The following is a 14,564-nucleotide window of genomic DNA, read 5'->3' as shown; positions in this document are numbered from 1 at the left end:
TTGAGTGTACCAGGTTTACTGTGTATTGTGTGTGTGTGACATCAGTAAGGCACTGCAAACCACTCAAAATGGCCTTTTCTACTTCCTTGTTATTAAGTATCTTTCCTGCCAGCTCACCACCAGACATCTCCTACTCGTTGGGCCTCCCTCCTAATATCCCAGCCTCAACCATCTTGCTGGCTCATTACCTCTCCCACCCCATCATCTCTCTTTCCAAACCTGGTTCCCTGGTTGTGCTTATAATTTCCAATTCCAAATACTCTCCAATCCATTTTGAAGAACAGTTAAATCGCCCATAGCTCTATTATTCCATTTCTAAACTCCATCAATTTGCTCAGCTGATAAAAGCTTTCCCCCATAATTCATTTTATTCAACCAATATTTATCAAATACCCAATGTATGCCAGCACGCTCTTCAGGTACTTAGGATCCATCATTGAACAAAATGGACAAGATTCTTGCCCTCATAGAGCTTAAATACTAGTGCGGAAGGTAGACAACGAAGAATAAACATAATAAGTAAACAAATGACATACTATGTTAAGAGAGTAAAGTAGGGGAGTGGGATAGGGAATTCCAGGATTGGTAATTTTAAATCGGTGGTCATGGGTGGTTTCACAAGGCAATGAGGAGCAAGCCATGGAGATATCTGGGCGGGAGTGTTCCTGGACGAACAATTAAAAGGAGCAGAGTCTAAGACAGAAAGCTGCATGTGTACATGAATCCACAAGGAGTGGAAGAGGAAGGGAAAGAGTAAGAATAAATGAGCCAAGCCATTATCAGATATTAAACCTGAGGGTGCAGGGTGTGGTGACAAAGATTTAATGATCCCTTCAGCTTCTGTGGTGGGAGGCAAAGACTTGCCTTTGATGAAGAGTCACACAGTAGGGACTTTGCAAAATTGGAAGTGAGTTTTGAGACTGAAAGTATAATAAATAGCAAATGCCGTGATGCTTATTATGTGAATTGGGTCCTCTGGGAATAGAGGCTTCGATGGAGTGCCGAGTGCTGCATTTTATTGGAAGGTAATGTTGTGAACGGCAGAAGAGGAAGGAATCAGAATGGGTCAGGAAAAGTCTTCAGATGCAGATTTGACACCCACACAAGGAAAGAGGAGTAAAATTGGGCAGGGAGAGACTCAGACCAGCATGCAGAGTTGCAATTTATCTAACAGGTAGCTCTGAAGTGAAGATTGCTGTTAGGTGTCTCATGTTGGGCAAGAAATGGTCATGTCCTGGATCACAGCTGTCCTCACTTGCTGGCTAGACCTTTCTTGAAAGAACATGGACTCTGTTCCAAGCAGAGGTAGATTCTGAAGGTATATCTGCGACTGTCAGCTCCCTGCACTCCTTGCAGCTTAATGGCAAGTTCTTTCTTGAAGGGGGAACTGAGTGTCACAGCTCCCTGCCCACCACAGACACAAACATACAGCTATACATCATTAAGCCATCATGCTCCTCCCATAAGCATTGCATTTCAGAGCCACAAACACCCTTGTAATTGTACGACTGTCAACTGATGGATGTTGGTGTCGATCCAATGCCTACAGGAACCTCCAGTTTGGGATGTGGTGAAAAAGGAAACTTTATTTAGTGGAAACAGCTCCATTGTGATGCCCCCCCCCCCCCCCCGCTGTGGACCAGCATGACTGTGAGGTGTCCCTCTGGCAATGCATCCCTCGGGCAAGGCCCCTTTCTGGCAAGACAGCTCTGCTCTGATCTGATCTGGTCTGGCAAGATTGTCTTCAGCTCCAGCTGGGGAAACATAGGCTTCAGTCTTCAGCGGAAAGGGGACGTGCACTCTTCTAAAGGGGAGCTGAATTACATAGAGATCAGTCCTTGACCTGGCCCCTGATTGGTCTGCACTAATGTAAGTGAGGACTCCAAATCCTCACAGTTTGATTGGTCCAAAAATCAATGGCAGGAATGGTCAGCGTGGTCAATGAAGATGCTAATGGGGATGTAGCTGTGCAGCTCCAATGAGCTGGGGAAACTCTCAGTCCTGTGGGTTGAAATCCGATTCCAGGAATCGTATAAGGTTGGGGTCAGATAGCAGGAACACCATGCAGACAGGCAGTTCAATGCAGACATAGGCAGTGTAGTGCAGGCTTCTCCCTGAAGCACGGCTGGCATGACAGGCTCCTGTTTAGCAATGGCTGTTAGGCTCTACTGGTAAATTTAAGCCCAGTGAGCCACCAAGAGCCCTTCGTGGTAGGTATCTTCTTTCTCAGGGTCAACAAATCCAATGGCCATCAAACTGTTTTAACTGTGGAAATCTTTCTCAAAGTAAGGTATGTACAAGTCTAATACATGAAGCAGGGGAGGGAATTGCTGACCTTCTCTCCGGGTAAAACATGGAAGAGCTCTAGACACTCAAAACAGCCTTAACTTTCATTGATGAGAGCTGATTAGAAAGGTCCCAGAAATTCCGAGGGCCATAGGCAGTATAGTCATTCAACACACATCCCTGTTTAAGTGAGGACTTATGAAAAGACCTGATGATGTATCAGTGACCAGGATAGACTCATTCACTGATCACATGGAGCTCACAGTCCAGCAAAGAAGACTGGCCCATCTTTGGACAATGACAGACCAGGATAGCCAGATGGAAACAGGATATATGTTGAAGGTGGCTGTGGAAGAGCAAGGGCCCAAGTGGTTTGGGGCAACATTAGGTGGTATGAGGCACATTTGAGAGAGGTGATATCCCTTTTATTTTTTGGAAGTAATTTGTCTTACTGGAGTAAATTCTTCTCAAAAACTAGGTGAATCAATTGTCTTTATACTGTCACTGGTATGAAGAGCCAAAAAGGACAGACATATGAGTCAGAGAGGACATTTTCTTTGTTTTGGTGGGTTTTTTTCTTTTTTGTTGTTTGTTTTTAATTAAAGTGTATTGGGGTGACAATTGTTTGTAAAGTTACGTAGGTTTCAGGTGTACAATTCTGTAATACATCATCTATATATCACCTTGTGTGTTCACCACCCAGAGTACTTTGGGGTTTTTTAATTTAAAAAAGTTTTATTGAGATATAATTCAAATATCATAAAATTCTCCCATTGGAAGTATACAATTAAATGGTGTTAGCTATATTCATAGATAGAGTCAACTATCACAATGGTCAATTTTAGGACTTTTTCATCATGTCAAATATCATATCTTCTAGGTATAATTTCCCTACCCTGTTACCCCAAATCCCTGCTCTAAGCAACAACTAATCTATTAGTGTGGTGCAAAAGTAATTGCAGTTTTTGCAATTATTTTTAACCTTTTAAACCACAATAACTTTTGCACCAACCTAATACTTTCTATCTGTAGAGATTCTCTATTCTTGACTTTCATATGAATGGAATCATATAATATGTGATTTTTGTGACTGGCTTCTTTAACCCAGCATAATATTTTCAAGGTTCATGCTTGTAGTATTATCATGTATACAGTAGTCCCCCCTTGTCTATGGAGGATATGTTCCAAGACCCCCAGTGGATGCCTGAAAAGGCATATAGTACCAAACACTATATACACTGTGTTTTCTCCTATATATACGTACCTATGATAAAGTTTAATTTATAAATTAGGCACAGTAAGAGATTAACACCAATAACTAATAAGAAAATAGAACAATTATGACAATATACTGTAACAAAAGTTATGTGAATGGCTTTGGAGCCATTATTAATGAAATGAGGGTTACATGATCCAAAGCCCTGCAATAAACAACAGTCCATCTGATAACCTAGGTGACCACTAAGGAACTAACGCGCAGGCAGCCTGTGGATGTGCTGGACAAAGGGAAGTTACACATCCCAGGTAGGACAGAGCTGGATGATGCAAGATTTCATCATGCTACTCAAAGAACAGCACACAATTTTAAACATATGAATTGGGAGGTAGAGGGTCCTGATCTAGTCAAGATGGCAGAGTAGGTAAATGCTCTGCTTACCCCCTCCTCTCACGACCAAATCAAAATTACAACTAAACTATAGAACAACCATCATTAGAATCACCTGAAGTCTAGCTGAACTGAAGCCCCACAACTAAGGACATAGAGAAGAAGCCAACTTGAGACTGGTAGGAGGGGTGGAGACATGAAACAGGCTGGTCCCACACCCATGTATGGCAGTTAAAAATGGGGAGGGATATCTCAGCTGTGGAGGTTCCCCCCAGAGGTGTGAGGGGTCCCAGACCCACACCAGGCTCCTCAGGCCAGGATTCCAGTACCAGGGAGAGAAGTCTCTATAACTTCTGGCTATGAAAACCAGCTAAGATTGTGGCTGAGTGAGATGGAGGGTGACTGCATTCCTAGGCACTCCTCTTAAAGGCCCTCTCATGGATGTACTTGCTGACAGACTCACTCTGAGCTCCAGCACTAGAAGAGCAGCTTGAAAGGTGCCAGGGACATCAGGGGACGAATAAAATTTTCTGGCTTTAGGACAAAGTCTGGAGAGGCAGCTTTCTTCCAGATGGATGAGCTGGTGGAAGCCATTGTTTATTTTTTGAGCCCTCCCTCATCCCAGCATGCAGACGCAGGCGGTGCGATATCTGAGTTTCCATCAACCTGGCTGGCTAACATTGTTTGTTTACATTGATTCCCTGAGACCCCACCCCACCCAATTTTCAGGCCTACCCAAGCTGCTTCCAGTGGCTTTTCTGTATAAACCACTTGTCTTGGCTCATGCTAGACATTCGCCAATGATACATCTGATAAGCGATTGATATTCAAAATTTATTTTAAAAACTCATGCAACTCAACACCAAAACAACAAACAATCCAATTAACAAATGGGCAGAGGACCTGAATAGACATTTCTCCAAAGAAGGCAAAAAGATTACCAACACACATATGTAAAGATGCTCAGCATCACTAGTCATTAGAGAAATGCAAATAAAAACCACAATGAGATATCATCTCACACCTGTCAGAATGGCCATCATCAATAAATCAACAAACAACAAGTGTTGGTGAGGATGTGGAGAAAAGGGAACCTTTCTGTACTGTTGGTGGGATGGCAAATTGGTGCAACCACCATGGAAAACAGTATGGAGGTTCCTCAAAAAATTAAAACTAGAACTACCTTATGACCCAGCAATTCCATTCCTGGGTATTTATTCAAAGAAATACAAAATTTCCTTTCCTATTTTGGCTGATGGAAGAGAAGTAAAGTGATATAGATGCTCTGGAAAAGTTTGGCAGATTCTTATAAAGTTAAACGTACACTTATCAAATGACCCAGCAATCCCCCACTTAAGAATTTAAAAAAGAGAAATAAAAACTTATGTTCACACCAAACCTTTACACTAAATTTATAGCAATTTTATTTATGATGGCCAAAACCCAGACTCAACCCAAATATTTTTCAATTGGTGAATGGACTTCAGTAAGTCCATAAAATGGAATACTACTCAGTAATAAAAAAGGAATGAAGTACTGATAAATGCTATGAAATGGATGTAGTATGCTATGTGAAAACAAAACACCTCAAAGCTTCTACTGTATGTTTCCATTATATAAAATTAAAGAAAAGGAAAAATGATAGGGACAGAAAATGGATATATGGTTGTCTGGGATTGGAGTGAGGCTAGAATCTGACTACAAAGGATGTGGAAAACAGAATTTTTTAAAAAAATTTTATTGGGGAATATTGGGGAACACTGTGTTTTTCCAGAACCCATCAGCTCCAAGTCAAGTCATTGTCTTCAATCCAGTTGTGGAAGGCGCAGCTCACTAGCCCATGTGGGACTTGAACCAGCAACCTTGGAGTTACAAGCACTGTGCTCTAACCAACTGAGCCAACTGGCTGCCCCAAAACAGAAATTTTTGAAGTGATATAACTGTTATGTATACCTAAATAGAAAGTCTTACTTCTATGGGAGTGTATTTAGGGTTTTATCGTTACCTTTTCCTGGGTAACAAAGAACAACATGTCATTCAGCAATAAGCATGTATTTAACTTATATTTCTGGGCGTTGGCTGGTCTAGGCTTAGCGTGGCTGAGTGGCTGCACTCCACATGCCTCTCAGTCTCCTACTGTCTAGTGGCCCAGCCGACTCCTCTTCTCACGGTGATAGCAGAGGTGCAAGAGGGAAACCTCACTGTACAAGTGCTTTTTATGTTTGCGGTCACTCCACATCCATTACTCAGAGCAAGTCACAGGGCCTGCCAAAATCAAGGTGTGAAGGTACATACTCTGTCCATGGGGATTGTGGAGAGGAAGGAGCAAATATTTCTGAACAATAATGTAATCTATCATAGAGATAACTTTTACGTTTTTCTTTATCCTTTCCTACGGTGATGACAACGATGATTTTAATAACAACTGTGCGTGATTTTTAGCATCAGAAAAAAGTAATAAAGCCATTTAGGTTTACAACAAAGGAGAACAGAGCATCCTGGATATTTATGTACATCTATTATTGTCTTGTATTCTCTCTGCCAAAACTAGACTAGAGGTGGATTGTGGCATGGACACAAACTGTTAATATCAAACATTACAGTAAAGCTGAAGAGAAGTACTAAAAGAATCATAGTGCCAAAATATAACATAAAAAAAAATCCTGATCAACTTAAAGTCCATATGAAATAGAGATTTGCACTGTTAATTGACTGAGAACCAGAAGAACTATGGACTGGAACCAGAAATATTAGGAAAGAATGCAAAAAGACAAAGCCAGAAGTGAAAAAGAAAGATAAATTAAAATGGATGACAGAAAAAACACTAAGAATTGTTAGAGACAGGTGAGAGGCAAAAGTAAAAGGTGACAAAAGCAGGGTAAGAATCCTGAATACAGTTTTTCAACAACTGTTATGTAGAGATAAAGAGCACTATTATAGTGGTCAATGTAAGCAGATAGAACAACAACAACAACAAAATGGAAAAACAAGAGATCGCTACCAGAAGATTCAAGAAGGGGAAATTCAAACCTAGACTAGGAATGCTGAATGACCAACAAGGAAGCACATTACCGGAACAGGAGAAGAACAAAGGGAAGGGGTACTGAAAATCTACATAGAAGAGACAAAAGGATGACAGATACCTTTGAAGAAGCTTCCTATAAAGAAGAAACTGAAATTCTAGAAAGTGAAGTGAAAGCTACCCTGAAAATATTGTAAAGAAATGTCACCAAGGGTAGATGGGATCCTGACAGAATTATTTCAAGCCGCAGAGACTGAATATGTCAAGATCCTAACAAGAATATGTCCACAAATATGGAAAACAAAACAATGGCCTGTGGACTGGAAACATTCAATATACATCCCAATTTTCAAGAAAGGAGATGCCAAGGGGTACAGTAACTCTAGGACCGTTGCTCTAATTTCCCAAACAAGTAAAGTGATGCTCAAGATGAGACAACAAAGGATTCTACCTCATACGGAACAAGAAATGCAAGACGTTCACGCTGGATTCAGAAAAGGAAGAGGCACTCAAAACCTAATTGCAAACTTTTGTTGGATACTGGAGTGCTCCAAAGAATTTTAGAAGATTAGTCTATGTGCTATAGTCTAGTAAAACTTTTGGCTGCATGGGTCGTGAAAAGCTATGAGTTGCTCTGAAAGAAACGGGTGTGCCTCGGCACTTGGTTGTCCTGATGGGTCACCTGCATTGTGGACAAGAGGCCACAGTCAGGACAGAATATGAAGAGACAGACGGTTTCCTGTGGGAAAAGGTATCAGACAAGGGTGCATTTTATCTCCCTATTTGTTTAATCTGGTCACACACTATATCATATGGAAAACTGAGCTAAACTCAGAGGAAGAAGTCACAATTGGTGGAAGAAATATCAATAACTTAAGATTTGAAGATGACACCATCTTACTGGCAGAAAGTAGCAATGATTTGAAGTTACTTCTGATGAAAGGGAAGGGAGAAAGTACCAAAGCAAGACTGCAGCTGAACACCAAGAAGACAAAAATCATGACCACAGAAGCAATACACACCTTTAACATAGACAACGAAGACATTGAAATCGTTAAAGATTTGCTTACCTTGGCTCAGCCATCAATTCAAATGGAGTCGGCAGCCAAGAAACCAAGAGAAGGCTGAGACTCAGAGGGGCAGCAATGGAAGAATTAGGAAAGATCACCAAGAGCAAAGATGTGTCATTAAAGACCAAAGTTAAGATCATCTATAGTCTCGTATTCCCAACTATTACACATGGATGCAAAAGTTAGACAGTGAAGAAGGCTGGTAGGAAAAAAATTGATTCATTTGAAATAGGATGTTGTAGAGCTCTCTGGACACTGAACCACCAGAAAGACGAACAGGTGGGTCCTAGAGCAAATGTAGCCTGAAACATCTCTGGAGGCAAAAATGACAAAACTGAAGCTGTCCTACTTCGGGCACATCATGGGAAGGCAGGGGTCTTTGAAAAATACAATAAAGCTGGCTAAAATGGGAGGCAGCAGGAAAAAAGGAAGGCCAAATATGAGATGGATTGACTCCACAAAAGAAGCCATAGGCAGGAGTCTATGGGAGCTGAACAGGGTTTTTTACAGGACGTTGTGGACATCACTCATTCATAGGGTCACCAGGAGTCAGAGTCGACTCAACAGCACATAATACACACACTATATTATTCAGTTTTTAAGTGGTTAATTTTTGTAGAAACATATTGTATTAGTTTCCTAACGCTGCCATAACAAATTACCACAAACTGAGTGGCTTAAAACAACAAAAATTTATTCTCACAGTTCTGAAGGCCAGAAGTCTAAAATCAAGTCATCAGGGCTGGAGTCTCTTCCAAGGCCACTGAATCCACTATATTTATCATACATACAAATGAGTGTATAAAATATATATGTACTGTTTCAAGAAAAGAAAGTGAACACTCACCACTTAACCTAGGAAATAAAACATTGTTAATCCTTCAGAAGTCTACTTTGTCCATCCCTTTCTAATAATTTCCCTGCCTCCCCCCAGAAACAATTTCCATTCTGAATTTTCTATTTATCATTCTTTTGCTTTTACTTCTAATTTTACCAAATGTAAACTATCCTGAAACAATACATTGTTATATTACATTAGCTTTACCTGTTTTTAAGCTTTACGTAAATGGAATCACACTAAATGCATTCTTCTGTTATTGCTTTTTCAATCAGTATTATGTCTCTGCAATTCATGCATGTTGATGCATGTGGCTATAATTCATTTTCATTCATGGATGATTATGTCCTTTGAACGAACCCACTTTATGAAAACATCACACTCTATTTCTCCATGCTATTGTTGATGGACATTTTGCGTTGTTTCATGACAGTTTTATATGTCTCCTGATGCAAACTTGCATGAATACCTTCAAGTATGTGAACTGATTTCACTCAAGCCAGACTGTTTTTGTTCCTCTTAATATTTCCAAAACCTTGCCTGGTAGACTACAATATAGTGTAGTGATTAAGAGATCTAGCTTTGTAAACAGACAGACATAGTTTCCAGTCTTGGTTCTGCGGCTTTCTACTTGGTGACTTCAGCTTCTTTTTTTTTTGTAAGCTGTAGATAATACAAGGTCTGACAAATTAAGTTTGCGAACTTGTTGCAACGATGTTGCTAATCTTTTTTGATGTCAGAAGGATTATTCATTATGAATTTGTACCAACTGGACAAACAGTTAACCAAGTTTACTATTTGGAAGTGCTAAAAAGGCTGCATGAAAAAGTTAGACGACCTGATCTTTTCGCCAACAATTCATGGCTTCAATTCATGGCTGCAATTCATTGCAGGGGACGCAGCCCACCATCCCATGTGGTAATTGAACCGGCAACCTTGTTGTTGAGAACTCACGCGCTAACCAACCGAGCCATCTGGCCACCCCTGGTATTTATTTTTTAATATTTTAAAAAATTTTTCAATTACAGTTGTCATACAGTATTATGTTAGTTTCAGATGTATAACATAGTGGTTAGATATTTATATAACTTATGAAGTGATCACCCTGATAAGTCTAGTACCCATCTGACACCATATGTAGATATTACAGTGTTATTGACTACATTCTCTATGCTGTACTTTACATCCCCATGATTATTTTTATAACTGGCAATTTGCACATCTTCATCCCTTCCCCTTTTTGACCCATTACTCAAGCCCCCTCCCATGTAGCATCCATCAGTTTGTTCTCTTTGTCTATGAATTTGTTTTGTTCATTCATTTTGGATTTTTTTTGATTCCACATAGAAGTGAAATAACATGGTATTTGTCTTTCTGACTTATTTCACTTAGCACACCACCCTCTAGGTCCATCTATGTTGTTGCAAATGGCAAGATTTCAATTTTTTTCTAAAACAACTTTATTCTCGCCTATTAAAAATTAATTTCTGGGGGCTAGAAATCTAAGATCAAGATGTCAGGATAGGTGGTTTCTTCTGATGTTTTTCTCATTGGCCTTTATTTTATAAATTTATTGGGCTGACATTGGTTAATAAAAGTATATAGGTTTCAAGTGTATAATTCTACATCATCTGTATATTGCATTGTGTGTTCACCACCCAAAGTCAAATCTCCTTCCATCACCATATATTTGACCCCCTTTACCCTTTTCTACCTGCTCCCCAATCACCTGTCCTTCGATAACCACCATACTGTTGTTTGTGTCTATGAGTTTTTGTTTGTTTCTCGGTCTTTTTTGTTCATTTGTTGCTTTCAGTTTTATGACCCACTTATGACTGAAATCATATGGTTCTTGACTTTTTCCATCTAACTTATTTTACATAGCATGATATTCTCAAGATCTATCCATGTTGTTGCAAATGGCAGTACTTTTATCTTGTTATGGCTGAGCAGTATTACATTGCACATATGGACCGCATCTTCTTTATCCATTTGTCTGTCGATGGACACTTAGGTTGTCTCCATACCTTGTCTATTGTAATAATGCTGCAATAAACAGAGAGATGCATATGTCTTTTCGAATTAGTGTTCCAGGTTTCTTCGGATAAATACCCAGAAGTGGAATTGCTGGGTCTTTCTTTGTCTCTTGTTATAGCCCTTGTTTTAAAGTCTATTTTGTCTGATATAAGTATTGCTACCCCAGCTTTTTTTTTTCCATTTCCATTTACATGAAGTATCTTTTTCCACCCCTTTTAGCAGAACTAGTATTTAAATTTAAAACAAGAAATCTTACTTAAGATCCTCATTTGGAAATACTTTGGAACTGGTTAGAGGTGGTGGTTTTATAACACTGTGAATGTGCTAAATGTGACTGAATTGTTTGCTTTAAAATGTTTAATTTTATGTTATGTGAATTCCACTTCAATATTTTCTTAAATTCTCATTTTGGAACAGGGTTATAAATTTCAGGAACACTTGTGGGCATGAACCTGGAAGTTTTGGGTCAGGCTGGGGTGTAAAGAATAGAAGGTCGATTGACAAAGTTTGTGGAAGAAGCACGTGTCAAATATATCTGTTCTGTTCCATCCATCTCACATGTCTCAGACTCTCTGCCTGGGCTGCCCTCTTCTATTTCCCTACCTGGTAAACTCATCCTGCAAGACCCAATTCAAATGATACCTCCTCTATGAAGCCCTCCTAATCCTCAACTTTGAGTAGTATATTATTACTAATAATTACTAATACTAATGACATCACTGACAACTTCAATTTATTCAGGTCTGCTCTCCCACTAAGAAATCCCTAAGAGTGGGAACTGTGTGCCTAGTTTACTATGTCCAAAGCTGAACTCATTATCTCCTGCCTCAAACGTGCTCCTGATCTGTGCCCCCAAACCAGTAAGTGACACTACCGTCTATCACCCACACTGGACTCCTCCCTCACCCTCACCTCCACACAGCCAACATATAACCAAGTAAGAATTCATTCTTCATTTCACATCGTTTTCAGACTCATCCCCTCCTCCCCATCTTCATGGCTCCGTTCTCTCTTACCTGGATGCCTGTAGTAGCCACTTCCTCATCTCTCAGCTTATAGTCTCATCAAAAATCTGATGAATCTTTCTGAAACACAAATCTGACTATTTTGTTCCTCTGCTCAAAACCCTCTATGGTTCCCTGTTGCCTCTGGACAGAGTCCAAGCTCCCCACCAAGTTGCATAAGACTCCACATGGTCTGACTCCTGCCAACAGCTCCAGCTTCATGGGTGAACCCGGCCCCAGATCTCTACACTCTAACAGCACTCAACTATGCTCCTCAGGCCTCTGGCCTTTATACAGGCTATTTCCTATGCCAGGAACAGAGTCTCCCTTCCAACTCTCCCTATGCCCCCATGGAAAATCCCTTCTTAGCCCTCTAGTGGCTTATACTGAACCTACAAGGTTGATTAGATGCCATTTCTGGGCTTCTACAGCTCCCTGGGCCCCCCATCCTACCCTGACCCCCTCTATCTGTGCCTTCTCATGCCAGTACTGTCCATTCTGAGCTGTCACTGTGAATTCATACATATATATCAACATGGACACGTTGACACATGCAGACATGCACAGACACCCCAAGCTTGTACCCAAAATGATACCCAAGTACAGATGTATAGATAAGGATAAACATGACAGAGGCATCTAGGAAAACCCCCTGGACAAAATGACACAAACATAAAGAGATCCAAGAGCACACAACAGTGTTGAAAGGCAGGCTGACTTGCAGGGAAGGAGAAAGAGAAAGACAGAGACAAGAGGATTGAGACAGAGGGGCAACGCCCTATGCAGAGCTCCGTGCCCATCCAGAACAAGCTGAGGCTCTAACCCTGGCACCGCCTAATCCGCCATCCTTCCAGGAGGCTGCACAGAAGATCAGTTTCCTATTCACAGCTCCAGGGGGTAAGGCTCAGCTGTGCTGAGGAAGGAATGGGGGAGGCGGCTCCTGAAAAAAATTCTGTCTTCCTCCTTTTCAAAAGGAAAAGTAATGGGGACTTCAGACCAGAAAATATAAAAGCCAGAGGGGGATTCAGGGGGCCTCTCATCCATCTCCTTTATCCTGCAGATTAATAGCAAAAACAACGAATACTTACTGAGCCCCTACCATTATATACATCACACACATTAACTCATTGACTCCTCACCAAAATCACGAAAGAAGCGCATACTGTCATTGGCCCCCGAAGGCTGAGAGGTTAGGTTACCTGTTCAAGGTCATACAGCAAAGAAATGATAAGGTGAGGATTCCAACCCCTGTCTTAATCTTGCTCTTAACCGCTGTACCATCTGTCCGGAAAGGGAAAAGGAGCCCAGCAAGGGAAAGGGATTTTCCTGGTTCACCACTAGCTCTTTCTAGCAGCCTATCTTGGACCACCACACCCTGGCACGTGTCCAGCCTCTGAGAGTAAGGCCTATGAGATCAGACGATGATGTCTCACTCCATGCTCCAGGGCCAGATAAGCTGAAACTCATTTGACTCTGTCCTTAAATGATTCCCAGTCTTAGTCCCTCTCGCCCAGCTCATGGCAGCCAGTCTGAACACTCAGGGCCCTTCTTCATTGAGAAACAAACTCCCCAAACTTCTACCTGCCTCCTTCTCAAGGAACAAGGGGGGAAAGGAGGGGCCCAGGCTTCAGGCCAGCCCAGGTACAGGGAGGGAAAGTACATTTTTGGTGGTAAGCATGCACTAGAGTATACAGATATCAAATTACAATGTTGTACCCCTGAAATTTATATAACGGTGTTAACCAATGTTACCGCATTAAAAAAAATTAAAAAAAAAAAAAAAAAAAAAGATTAGGGGATTGCTACCTGCCAAGCCCTTGCTAATCCTCCGTCCCTCGTCTTCCCCCTCTAAAACCAACGAACAACTTTCCTCTCTCTTTGCTCTCTGCCCTTTGCTCCCTCCCCACATGTCTCAGAGCTCAGGGGCCAAGAGCACTTTGAGCAAAATGCCAGTCCTGGGAGTGCCAACCTCACTCTCCTGCACTCACCCGAGATTAGAGGTGGCACCTGAACAGGGTGGTCCAAAGACAGGAGCCTGCCCAGTGTCCATTTGGAGCCCATCTCAGGCCCACCTACGACCAATCTCAGCACTCACCTGGTGCTCATGCCAGAGCCTGCTGGGACCAACCTCAGAGCCTACATGGTGCCACTCTTATGCCCTCGTTTAGAGAGCCTCAGTGGCGACCTGGGCCTACTCTCCAAGCCCTATTGACACCAGAGGTGGCTCTATTATTGTACTCCTGGTATCACATTCAATGTCAACTTATTTTCAATGCTAGTGTCTACCTGGGGGCAGCCTCATTGCCAACATGATACCCTCCCCTCCAGGGCTACCTGACACCAGCAGCAGGACCTGCCAGTGTAATCCAATTTTGATGCCAACCTCCGCACCCACCTACTGCTAAACTTCGTCTCACCTTGGCTCCCAGGGTGGGTTAGGCCAGTCAATGGAGAAAGAAGGAGAGAGGGTTCAAAGCCCAGCTCTCCCACTTATTATCTACCTGTGTGACTTTCAGCAAATGGCTTTATGGAGGCTTGGTCTTCTTAACTGCAAAGTGAGCATGATAATGAACCAGCGCCACTGTTCTAAAGATTCAATCAGATCATGCATATATAGACTTAATCCTCATAATTAGTGCTCACCAGTGGTAACTGTCCTTATTGTTAAGGAAGAATGTCCGTGAGGGAAGGACAACAGAGC

The sequence above is a fragment of the Rhinolophus ferrumequinum genome, chromosome 15, assembly GCF_004115265.2.
Source record: "Rhinolophus ferrumequinum isolate MPI-CBG mRhiFer1 chromosome 15, mRhiFer1_v1.p, whole genome shotgun sequence".
NCBI lineage: Eukaryota > Metazoa > Chordata > Mammalia > Chiroptera > Rhinolophidae > Rhinolophus > Rhinolophus ferrumequinum.
The sequence above is the reverse complement of the archived record's forward strand: the minus strand, read 5'-3'. Positions refer to the sequence as shown.